This window comes from Rhinopithecus bieti, unplaced genomic scaffold (assembly GCF_001698545.2).
Source record: "Rhinopithecus bieti isolate Rb0 unplaced genomic scaffold, ASM169854v2 scaffold_43749, whole genome shotgun sequence".
NCBI lineage: Eukaryota > Metazoa > Chordata > Mammalia > Primates > Cercopithecidae > Rhinopithecus > Rhinopithecus bieti.
Genome location: NW_016818380.1, coordinates 2,474,839 through 2,486,608, shown reverse-complemented (window position 1 = coordinate 2,486,608; position 11,770 = coordinate 2,474,839).

Below are 11,770 nucleotides of genomic sequence, written 5' to 3'. Positions count from 1 at the left end.
TCCCCTTTTAAAACCCTAATAAAACTTGCTGGTTTTGCGGCTCGGGGTTGTCATCAGCTACTCGGGAGGCTGAGGCAGGAGAATTGCTTGAACTCAGGAGGCAGAGGATGCAAAGAGCCAAGATCATGCCATTGCACTCCAACCTGGGCAATGAGAGCAAAACTCTGTCTCAAAAAAAAAAACAAAAAAAAAGCATTGCCTTGCTTTATATGTTGGTTTTGAAATGTCTGATGCTAGTCTAATTCTTACAACTTATATATATATTTGTTATAACTTATGACAAATAACTTTGTAAGTTATTTGATATTTTTTCCTGGAGGCTTGAGAGTTTCTTTTTTCTTTCTTTCTTTCTTTCTTTCTTTCTTTCTTTCTTTCTTTCTTTCTTTCTTTCTTTCTCTCTCTCTCTCTCTCTTTCTTTCTCTCTCTCTCTCTTTCTCTCTCTCTCTTTCTTTCTTTCTTTCTTTCTTTCTTTCTTTCTTTCTTTCTTTCTTTCTTTCTTTCCTTCTTTTCTTTCTTTCTTTCTTTTTTATTTTTATTTTTTCCTGAAATCTAATAGCTTTACTGGGCTTTGCCTTGGAGTATGGTCCTTCTGGGTAAATTTTTCCTGGTACTCAGTGATCTCTCACAATGTGTAGACATAGGTCTTTTCCCATCATATAAAGTTATCTTGAATTATAGTTTTAGATATTGGCTCTGTCTCATTATTCTGTTTTTTCTTCTTCAGGAACTCTGATAACACAAAAATTATTATTATTATTATTATTATTATTATTATTATTATTGGCCTGTCTTCCATGTCTGTTACTCTTCTTCTGGCCCTTTTTTCTTCTTCACATATGCCTTTCTTATTCTCCTCATAGTTTGCCTATTTTTCTTCAATGCCTCTTATTAACTTTTAATTTGAGTCTATTCTATTGACTTTTAATTTGAGCCTATTCTCATTTTATCTGAGGAGAATTTTTCTCAGTTGATATAATCGAAATTCCATTTCCTGGCTTTTGTTGTAGCTGCATATGGACTTCACTTTCCATTTGTTAATTTTTATGGTATGAAGATGTTTTCAAACTGGCATCATCTTACATTGGTATTGCTAAGGGAGGAGACCACCCCTCATATTGTCTTATGCCCAATTTCTGCCTCCAAAGAAAGAAGAAGTGAAAACTAAAAGGCAGAAATGAAATCCACAGGCAGATAGCACAGCACCATACCCTGGGCCTGGTAGTTAAAGATCAACCCCTGACCTAATCGGTTATGTTATCTATAGATTACAGACATTGTATGGAAAAGCACTGTAAAGATCCCTGTCCTGTTCTGTTCCATTCTAATTACCAGTGCATGCAGCCCCCAGTCACATACCCACTGCTTGCTCAAATCGATCGTGACCCTCTCACATGGACCCCCTTAGAGTTGTGAGCCCTTAAAAGGGACAGGAATTGCTCACTTGAGGAGCTCGGCTCTTGAGACAGGAGTCTTGCTGATGCTCCCGGCTGAATAAACCCCTTTCTTCTTTAACTCAGTGTCTGAGGGGTTTTGTCTGTGGCTCTTCCTGCTACATTGCAAAGTCTGGGTCTTTGGCAGGATATTTTGGTTTGATTTGCTGGGATAGAGAGAGTTGTGAATCCTCTGCTTTTGTGTTTCCGTTTTATCTTGCAGGAACTTGAAATTTCCATCTTTTCTTTTTTAACTCTTCCCACCTAATGCAAAAGAGTGTTTTTTTTTTTTTGTTTTTTCTTTTTTGTTTCTTTTTTTTCTTTCTCAGAACTTTTGGGTTTCAACGATTGTCCCCTTTAAATTGCCCAGACTTCCAAGTTCCTTCCTGGAGTCCATGCTCTGATCTCAGACTAGGGTGGACCCAGACTTTCTGGTGTTAAATCAAACTCAGGATCCTTCACAAGCTTCCCTATTTTGCCTTCCCTGCAGTTCACTGGGGTTGCTTTTGTTTGCCCCAAGGGCTAGGGTGTGGTGAGGGAATGAGAAATTGTGTTCTGAGATCTGATTGTTCTCTATTCATAATTATTTTGAAGTTTGGACATTCTGTCTTTAGGTTATGCTGAAAGTGCAGCTTGCATATAAATTCACTTTTTGTCCTTCGTTTTGATCCATGAAGAGGCAGGTGGCTATGCTGCTGCTGTTGCCTGAGCCTACCCTGAAGCCCCTTAACCTCACTTTTGTTAAAAATTGTAGCAGAAGTGCAGTTTGCCTACCAGATTCCATTTTTCTCTCATTCTTCCTTGATAACAGAACCCTAGTTTGCACAGGAGGAATCAGATATGCAGCTTTGGTATTTTAAAATCTAATTTATAGGCTCCTGTGATCAAGTAGCACAGTTTGGTCAAACAGACATAAGCAGAAATCGATGGGGTGGGGTTTGTGGAAAAGTCTGAGTGTCTATGGAAATGGTCAGACTCAGCTAGCAAAGCCCTTTGCCCTTTTCCTTCCCTCATTTTTCTTCCTGGATCACACAGACGTAACACCTGGAGAGGCAGCAGTTATTTTGTGGCCATAAGGATGAAAGCCAAAAGCTAAGGATGATGGAACAGAAAAATAGTAGGAACCTGAATATTGAGGAGCTGGGTCAGCTCTGGACTTCCTCTTCCCAGATTTCTGGTAATGTAAGAAATGTAAACCTCTTTCTTAATTAAGGCCCGATGTTTTAGGTCTCTGTTCAGGACTGTATATACAATCAATACTTTGATTTACTGAGGCATTTTCTCCTTTGCATTGACAAGATTATTTCCACAGCTCGACTTGTCTAGGGCCCCACTAACCTACTACACATGCTATTCCTTATGTCTGTTATATGTTAAAAGGCTCAAGATTTACATCAATAGAGGGGTACGGAGAAGACATTCCTGTAGGTATCTTTCTCCAGTAGTCTATACAGATGTTGGAAATAAATTTTCGGTGCCACACAAGAAATAGCACTCAAACATAAATTTAATTTTCTCAGCAAGGCAATTTTACTTCTATAGAAGGGTGTGTCTTGCGGATGGAGCAATGGTGAGAGCACACCTGAACAAGGGAAGAGAAGGGATTCTTATCCCCAACGCAGGTACCCCCTACTGCCACGTTGTTCCCCTATTGGCTAGGATTGGACCACATAGTCTAAGCTAATTCCGATTGGCTGTTTTAAAAAGAGCAGGGGCACAAGCCAGAGTGGCAGGGTGAGTAGTGTGGCGGGAAGGACAGTTACAGAACAGGTGACTCAGGGTGACTAAGAACAGCAGGTGACCAAGGATGACTAAGGTCAGAGCAGGTAACCAGGGTAACTAAGGTCACAGCAGGTGACAGAGGCTAGGAGGGAGTTGTTTACTGAAACCAGGGGCAAGCAGACATAAAGAACAAGGAAGTTAAACTTTAAAATGAAGAACAAAGACCAAGAGAGCTGAACATACTGATACATTAGTTCTTTGGAGAGGATCTCAGAACTCATTGTACTTAACAATTTACTGGCTATTCCTTTGAAGAGGAATTTATGATATCCTACACAGACACAGAAAGTTTTGTTGTGAAGAAAGAAATTTTAATTTTAATTTTTCAGTTGTATAAATGTAAGGGGTGCAGTTTTGTTACATGGATATATTATGTAATAGTGAAGTCTGGGCTTTTCATGTAACCATCATTCAAATAATGTTCTCTCATCTCTCACCCACTCTCACCCTCTCACCTTTCCAAGGGAACTAGAAAAAGCAAGACATTTTTAATACTCACATATTCCTAGAAAACAGAAGCAAGGCCTCTAGGGAAGCAGCACCGGGGTGGTCAGAAAGCAGAGGGAATGAGAGGGAAATGTGGGAAAGGGCCTTTATTGTGGTTGTCTCCAGAAGGAACAGGCAAGACAGAGTGAGCAGGTTTAGAATTAACTATTTTGAATAATTTCAGCAAGGTCTGGGGCAATGCGGCTGTCCCTAGTTGCCTGGTACCTGGCCCAGGGGTGATTAGGAAAGGGATTCAGTGTCACAGAGTATAAGAACCAAAGAAAGAAGGTGGTTGGTAATGCAGGCTCTGAATTGGTTGGTTTGCATATGAAAGGTGCAAACATTTTCTATCTCTGGAAATTAGCTAACCCTGGGAAGGACAAATCCTCCAGGTCAGCAAGTCCCTGGATGTGAAAGTTTCACATTCAGAAACTAGAAAAACAGAGTTTTCACAAATATTACTGCAATGACCTCAGTTTCCTGTAAAGACCATCTGATAAAATATTCTTGTCAGATATAAGCTAATTCATAACATAATTCTGTATTCTGTAGTGCTCTCTACTAAGTACATATACTACAATTTATGTCACCAATAGATACTAACACAGCTTCTGGTTTTGGGCTCTCTGCCATGTGGGTCCTCAATAAATAAAGCTTAATGAATGCTCTAGAGCCTTTCAGTAAGAAACTAAATGCCACCAATGGCAGCACAGTTAATCAGTGGCAAAACCGGGAATTGATCTTAGGCTTCTTGCTTTCAAATGCATTGTTATCCAGTAAGATTATGCTTTGCCAGAGCAAAAGTCTATGCAACTACTCTTGAGAAAGTGTCAATAATAAACGTCAGGTAATAATTGTCTCACTTCTGGTCTAAAATCAGGAGCCTATTTAAAGGACTGACTCTGGGAAATTTGAAAGAAGCTCCAGAAGAGTTTTCTCCACTTCTATTTTCTGGACTTGCAATGTCTTATTGAACTGCACCTCTCGCCCCATCCTCCGACCCCCACTCTTACCCCGCGCTAGTCCCTCTCGCGCACGCGCCCCCTCCCCCCCGCATATAACTGAAAACCAATAAAACAAATATTAGGAAAAATCCCAACAACCCTGAGTGAATGAGTTTCTTCATCTCTACTACTCTCCCTCATACTCTTCTCTCTCTTATATATTTATAATTTATATTATTTTTTTTTTTTTTGGCAATGAATATAATGTTTAAGACACCCAAAGAAACCTTCAAGGTCATATCTTTATTCGTTCCCAGATGAGCCACTTACATCTCTACTTCCTAGAACAAAGAAACCCCCAGTAATGATCTGTGAACCATAAATCTTGTGATTCAGTTCTATGATTATCATTTTTCTCCAACTAAACCATATATACCCTTTATGATTTAATTTTGAACTCAAGTGGCCTACTCTTGCTGCTTAGCTACGGATAGGAGTTTGGGTATGTGTCTAAAATATTACTTTAATGATTGTTTGAATCTCTCATCTACTCTCACCTCATAGGAAATTACGGCCTCTTTGGATGGGTGCTCTGCAGCTGCCACCAGTTGTCAACCAGCCATGATGAAGACTGTTTTATTGATTGGCCACCAGTCAGGCTAATGTCATTTGCATTTCCAGCAGAAGGAAGAAATGTCATTTTATTTTATATATGCATACATACATACATACATGTGTGTGTGTATATATGTATGTACACATACATATATATTATATATAATATATATATATAGAGAGAGAGAGAGATGGACTAAGCTCATTCAATATTTGTCTCCCTGTGCCTGGCTTACTTCACTTAACATAATGTCCCCTAGCTTCATCCATGCTGCTTCAAATGACAGAATTTCCTGAGTTTTAAAAGCTGAATAGTATTCCATCATGTATATACAACACATTTAGAAAATCTGTACATTCATTGTTGGATGCTCAGATTATTTCTATGTCTTGGCTATTGTAAAAAATGCTGCAAAAAACATGGGAGTGCAGACATCTCTTCAGCATACTGATTTCAATTCCTTTGAGTATATACCCACTAGTGGGCTTGCTGGATCATATGGTGGTTTTATTTTTAGTTTTTTGAGGAAGCTCCATATTGTTGTCCAAAATGGCTATACTAATTTACAATACCAGCGTATCAGAGTTTCTTTCTCTCCACATCCTCACCAACACTTGTTTTGGTAATAGCAAATTTAACAGGTGTCAAATGATATCTCATTGTGTGTTAATTTGCATTTCTCTGATGATTAGAGATGTTAAGCATTTTTTAATTTATCTGTTGGCCATTTGCACGTCTTCTTTCGAGAGACATCTGTTTGAGTCTCTTGCCCATTTTAAAATTGGAGTCTGTTTTCTTGTTTTTGAGTAGTTTGAGTTCCTTGTATATTTTGGATATTAACACCTTATCTGATGTATAATTTGCAAATATTTTCTCCATCTGTGGGTTGCCTCTTTGCTCTATTGTTTCTTTTGTTGTGAAAAAGCTTTTTAGTTTTATGCAATCCCATTTGTTGAGTTGTTTGATTTCATTGCCAAGGCTTAGATTTAAAAAAAAATTATTTAGAGACAGGTCTTGCTCTCACCCAGGCTAGAGTGCAGTGGCACAATCAGAGCTCACTGCAGCCTTCAACTTCTGGGCTCAAGTGATTCTCCCACGTTAGCCTTCTGGGCAGCTGGAACTAAAGGCTCATGCCACTGTGCACAGCTAAAAATTGCTTAAATTTGTGTACACAGATTTTAAAGAAAAATAACCATGACCTAAAATTTTCATATTCTAGGATCCCCAGTGTTGCTCAAAAGGAACATTTCCATAATTTGAACTACCTGCAAAAACATTGACAATTATAATGTAATTTATGAAATCTAACATATTATACTTGAACTTTCAACTCAGTGAAAAAATGTTGTTTACTATCGATATTTACACATGGAAATTTAGTTTGCTAAATGTATGAAGTTTTAATTAATGTTATCTTAGTAATGTGTGAATATTTGGAGATGTAAATTGCCTGAAGGTTTATAAATTTGATTTTAGACAAAGTACAAATAGTGAACATTCTTTTCCTCACACAGAAGTTCCCTTGGGCATTAAATAAATATTCAAGTAAAGAAACAGGCATTAAAAAAATTAAGGTTTTCTTAAATGTCTTAAACACTAAAAAATAAAGAAATGAAACCAATATTGCAATGATTGCAAAACTGATCGGTTCACTTGTTTATAAAAGTATTTGTATGGTGTATTTATTTTTAAATTTTATTTATTTATATTTCTATTCTTTTTCAGGCTAACCTCTCAAGCTCTTGAAGGTTATAAGAGGGGCTGACAGTCCATGATTCAGGGCTTGAGATAAAAGGCATGAACGTCTCGCCCAAGATGAGTTATTTGAGTCTGTCATCCAATTGGATGAAGTTTGTTAACAGTTATACTTCTCACATTGCCTCAGGAGCTACAAAATGCTAACGTTGTTGACTTTGATCCATAGAGGTGTTTTGATTTTTTGTGATGTAGATGTTCCTGCAAAATGACTTATCTTCATAGGAAGGATGATAAAAAATCTAATTCCCTGCCATGTTTTGGGTGTCTTTTTTTTTTTTTTTTTTTTTTTTTTTAAAGCACAGCTTAATAGCTTTTCTTTACAACTGTTGTTCTGAGTATCTTTTCTTTATCATATATTGTAGGATAAGTTTATTTGGCAACTACTTGTTTTGCATCATCCTAGTCTTTGTTAAATCTAAAGACCTTGAACAAATTTGGTTTTCTTTCTCATCAACCACTGAAACCCTTAAGATTTTGTCACCTTTATGTATCACTACTATAAATAATTATGATTATGAATAATTGATATCTGATAATTATATGAATAAATATATACATCATTCAAAGCTAAAGTCTTTATTCTTTAGGAATTTTCAAGCTAAAATAACCAAAATAGATTGGAATGTATCTATAAGTTAATGCTTTTTTTTTTTAGCTCTTAACATATTTAGACCTCAGTTGCTTCCTCAGAGGATTATAATACTTCTTCCATCTATTGGTTTTATTTTATTTTTTTGGTTGTTTTAAAAATAACTTGAACTATAGGTTTTGAAGGTTATTTGTAAACTACTGTCTATATGATTGTATTTGATATAATGACTATTCTTGATATAGCACACACTGATAATGTAATAAACCAATAAATCTAAGCACACGAGTCATAAGGGGTAATTACATCTCTTTTTATCTGTGTGTCTATGGTGAAACATGAATGCAGAAGAGAAAGAGAAGAGGCAATGTTTCTGTCTTAGAATAATAGTTTATCATTATCCTTAGGATATCCCTAGCAAGTTGCAATGAAAGTGAAGTCAGGTAACACAGTAAAAACTTAAACACATTTCAGAGAAGGGAAAGCAAGATACAAATTTGGAGAAATATGAATTCTCAATAAATACTTATTTCATGAGTGAAGAAATTAATTGGATAGGAGAGTAGAAAGTCAGCCGCTGTTTTTCTCTTACTATTTATATGGGAAACCTCAGGAAAGATAAGCACTATGAGTCGGTAGAAGTGGGTGTCTTAGTAAGGAGAGCATACCTGACTTTGAAAGAGACAAAAAGCATTCTTGCAATGTTAGCAGGTGTGCAGAGAGGAAGACAAATGTAGATCCTTCTCAAAGCTATTGATTTTATATTCTTTATCTCTGAATCAGTTGAGCCTCTCATTTTAGTCATTCTCCTCCCTTTTCAAGCTGTTTAAAGTTTGAAATTAGCATCATACATCGGAACAAACTCCCTTGCTAAGTCATAGCTCTCCTTTATGTGTTCAATGATTGTATTTTTATCCATGAATCACCAGTTCTCTATATGACATACCTTCCTTCCTCCACTCCTTGCTAAGTAAATTTATTTATTTCACCATTTGTTCTCTTCAGTCTAAATGTCAAGCACATTCCCATAATTATTGAGGATTTGTGATTTTAAAATAATGACCCCAAAAGGCTGCTGAGATCTCCCTATCCAAGCACACCTCGTTTAATCGTGCTTTGCTTTATTAACCCTTCACAGATATTGCATTTTTTACAAGTGGAAGATTTGTGGCAACCCTTCATTGAGCAAGTCCATCAGTACCATTTTTCTTTCCTTTTTTAAAAAAGAAGGTTCTTTTCTTTGTATTTTTGCAATATCATTCAATACAAAAGCAGTAGAAACATAACAGTCTTAATAAGTTTACAGTGGAATATTTGAACAAAAAATCTGTACACATAATTTGCAGCAATTTTATGTAGTAAATCCACTGATTGTTAAAAAACGTTCTTTACAAATTGCTCTGCTGCATTAACTCTTGGAGTATTATAGATAAAGAATGCACCTAGCTCTATTTACAAATGTTAGCAGCAGAACATACCCAAGTCATACAGCATCAAAGCATGTTAGCAGCGGCAAATCCATATGGGTCTTCAGCTGCCTTAATTCTTGCTTCCTCAGAAGAAATAGTTTGACTGAGGGGCATGAGGCAGAAGGACAGACTGAGGCAAGTTTTAGAGTGGGAGTGAAATTTATTAAAAAGCTTTAGCACAGGAATAAAAGGAAGTAAAGTACACTTGGAAGAAGGCCAAGTGGGTAACTGGAGAGATCAAGTATGCTGTTAGAACTTTGACTTGGGATTTTCTATGTTGGCATACTTCCTGGGTCTTGCGTCTCTTCATCCTTGGGGTGTGCTGTCCACATGCACAGTGGCCTGCCAGCACTTGGGAGGTGAGCATGTGCATTGTGTTTATTGGAGCTGTACGCATGTTCACTTGAGGCATTCTTCCCTTACTAGTTGAATGTCCTTTGGAGGTCATATGCCAGTTAAATTCCACCATTTTGTCTCTTTTTTTGTTTTGTTTTGTTTTTTGTTTTTTGAGACAGAGTCTTGCTCTGTCGCCCGGGCTGGAGTGCAGTGGCCAGATCTCAGCTCACTGCAAGCTCCGCCTCCCGGGTTTACGCCATTCTCCTGCCTCAGCCTCCCGAGTAGCTGGGACTACAGGCGCCCGCCACCTCGCCCGGCTAGTTTTTTGTATTTTAGTAGAGACGGGGTTTCACTGTATTAGCCAGGATGGTCTCGATCTCCTGACCTCGTGATCCGCCCGTCTTGGCCTCCCAAAGTGCTGGGATTACAGGCTTGAGTCACCGCGCCCGGCCATTTTGTCTCTTAATAAACGTGCTTGAGCCCAATCGCCAACTCCTGAGATCTTATCAGGAAGCTGCTGATCACTAGGCTCAGGTTTTTCTATCTATTGGGAAACTGCCTTTCCCTGGCCCTGGCTGTGACTCATTATTATTTAGAGAGACAGTTAACAACCTCCTGAGCATCACGTGATGGTCGCCTGACATTCCTGGTGTGTGTGCCGGGGGGAGGGCCCTCTCTTGTCCTGCTCATGCCTGACTAGCTACCTACTGTAACACAGGTACCAAATGAAGGTAAACTTTCATAAAACCCATCAGTTTAATAGCTCAACTTAACATGTTTGTTCAGAGCCCTGTCTGACATACTGATAAAAGGCCAAAAATTAAGTTTCCATAAAGATAGTAAAGGTGTCTGACTCTGACACTGCTTTGCCAGACACCGGTAAAGAAAGATTACTCTCAGTTGGTCCCACGAATGACATGGTTAAATCCAAAACAACCCATCTGACAAGTGGCAACTTAAAATACTTGTGGAAAATCCATTTCAGTATACTTGTCAGTTTGCCTTGGAGCATGGTAGGGGATTAAGCAGTTTGCCACAAGCCTGCTTTAAGTTTGAGCTTCCTTGGATTTAGCCCCATGTACAATTTAAAACATGCAAAATACACTCACTATACATAAAATTAATGTTCCTTAAGAAAATAAGGCTAGACTAACAGTTTAGTTATGAATTCTAACAGTTCATTATTCATTTAGTTATGAATTCATTTAGTTATGAATTCTAACAGTTTAGTTATGAAACTAACAGTTTATTGTGAGATGATGAAAGAAGCCCCCAGGGGCAAGTGCGCACACATGCTAGGCACCTGATCAGCCTTCCATCAGACCCGGGAGGAGCTGTTTCGCTTGGTGGCCACAGGTGGCGCAGTTAGCTCATGACCCAGAAGTCTCTCAAGGGTTCAGTGAAACTTCAAATCGAACTCGTCCTGCACTCTGCAGTCCACGCGTGTAACTTTGGTGGGTGCCAGGGCGCGTTTCAAAGGCGTCCTGCACGCTTGGCTGGGGCTTGGGGCTGCTCTCTGCGGATTCGAGGTCTGCAGGGTGGGTATCTTGACAAATCACATCCTCCTTCAGCTGGAGGATTCCAGAAATGCAAAGCCACTTCCAGAGTCTGATTTTCTGGTTCACGACTGTGCTTCTTAAATGTACTGGGGGTCTGGATTGAATGCCAGGTGGCCGCATGTGTCTTGAGACCTCTTTAATGTGGCACCACAGGCAATCGTGTCCGCTTCCTCCTCGGGACGCTCCCCTCTGCAGAAGTCGTCGGCACTGTGGATCAGAACTTCCCGGTGAAGATTTTCTCTCTTCCGAAGACCTGTGTGAGTTTTCTTTTATTTTGCCATTTCTTTGTCAAATTCTGGTTCTTATTATATCTTCCACCGCCCTCGTCCCGTCTGAACAACTAGAACGGAGCTCAGGGCCTTCGGGAGCCGCGAAGCCCTAGGGCTGCGGGCGGCCAGGCCGGGCCTCGCCTTCCTGGGCCCCGGGCTTCCTGCGCCTCTCGCGAGCTGTGCGCCGGCGTCCAAGGCGCCACCTTGCGGGGACTTAGCGGGCCTGGTGCCATTTTTCCAACAGCATGTGCTCACTTTGTCACATTTTGGTAATTCTCGCAATATATCACATTTCCCACCATTATTTTATCTGTGTGATGATGATCTATGAGCATCACGTTACTATAGTAATTGGGGGAACCACGAACCACGCCCATAACAGATGGCAAACCTGATTGATAAATGTGTGTGTTCAGACAGCTCCACTCACGGGCTGCTTCTCCTCTCCTCTCGTCTCTTCTCTCTTCCCGTCTCTTCTCCTCTCTTATCTTCTCTTGTCTCCTCTCTTATCTTCTCTTGTCTCCTCTCCCCT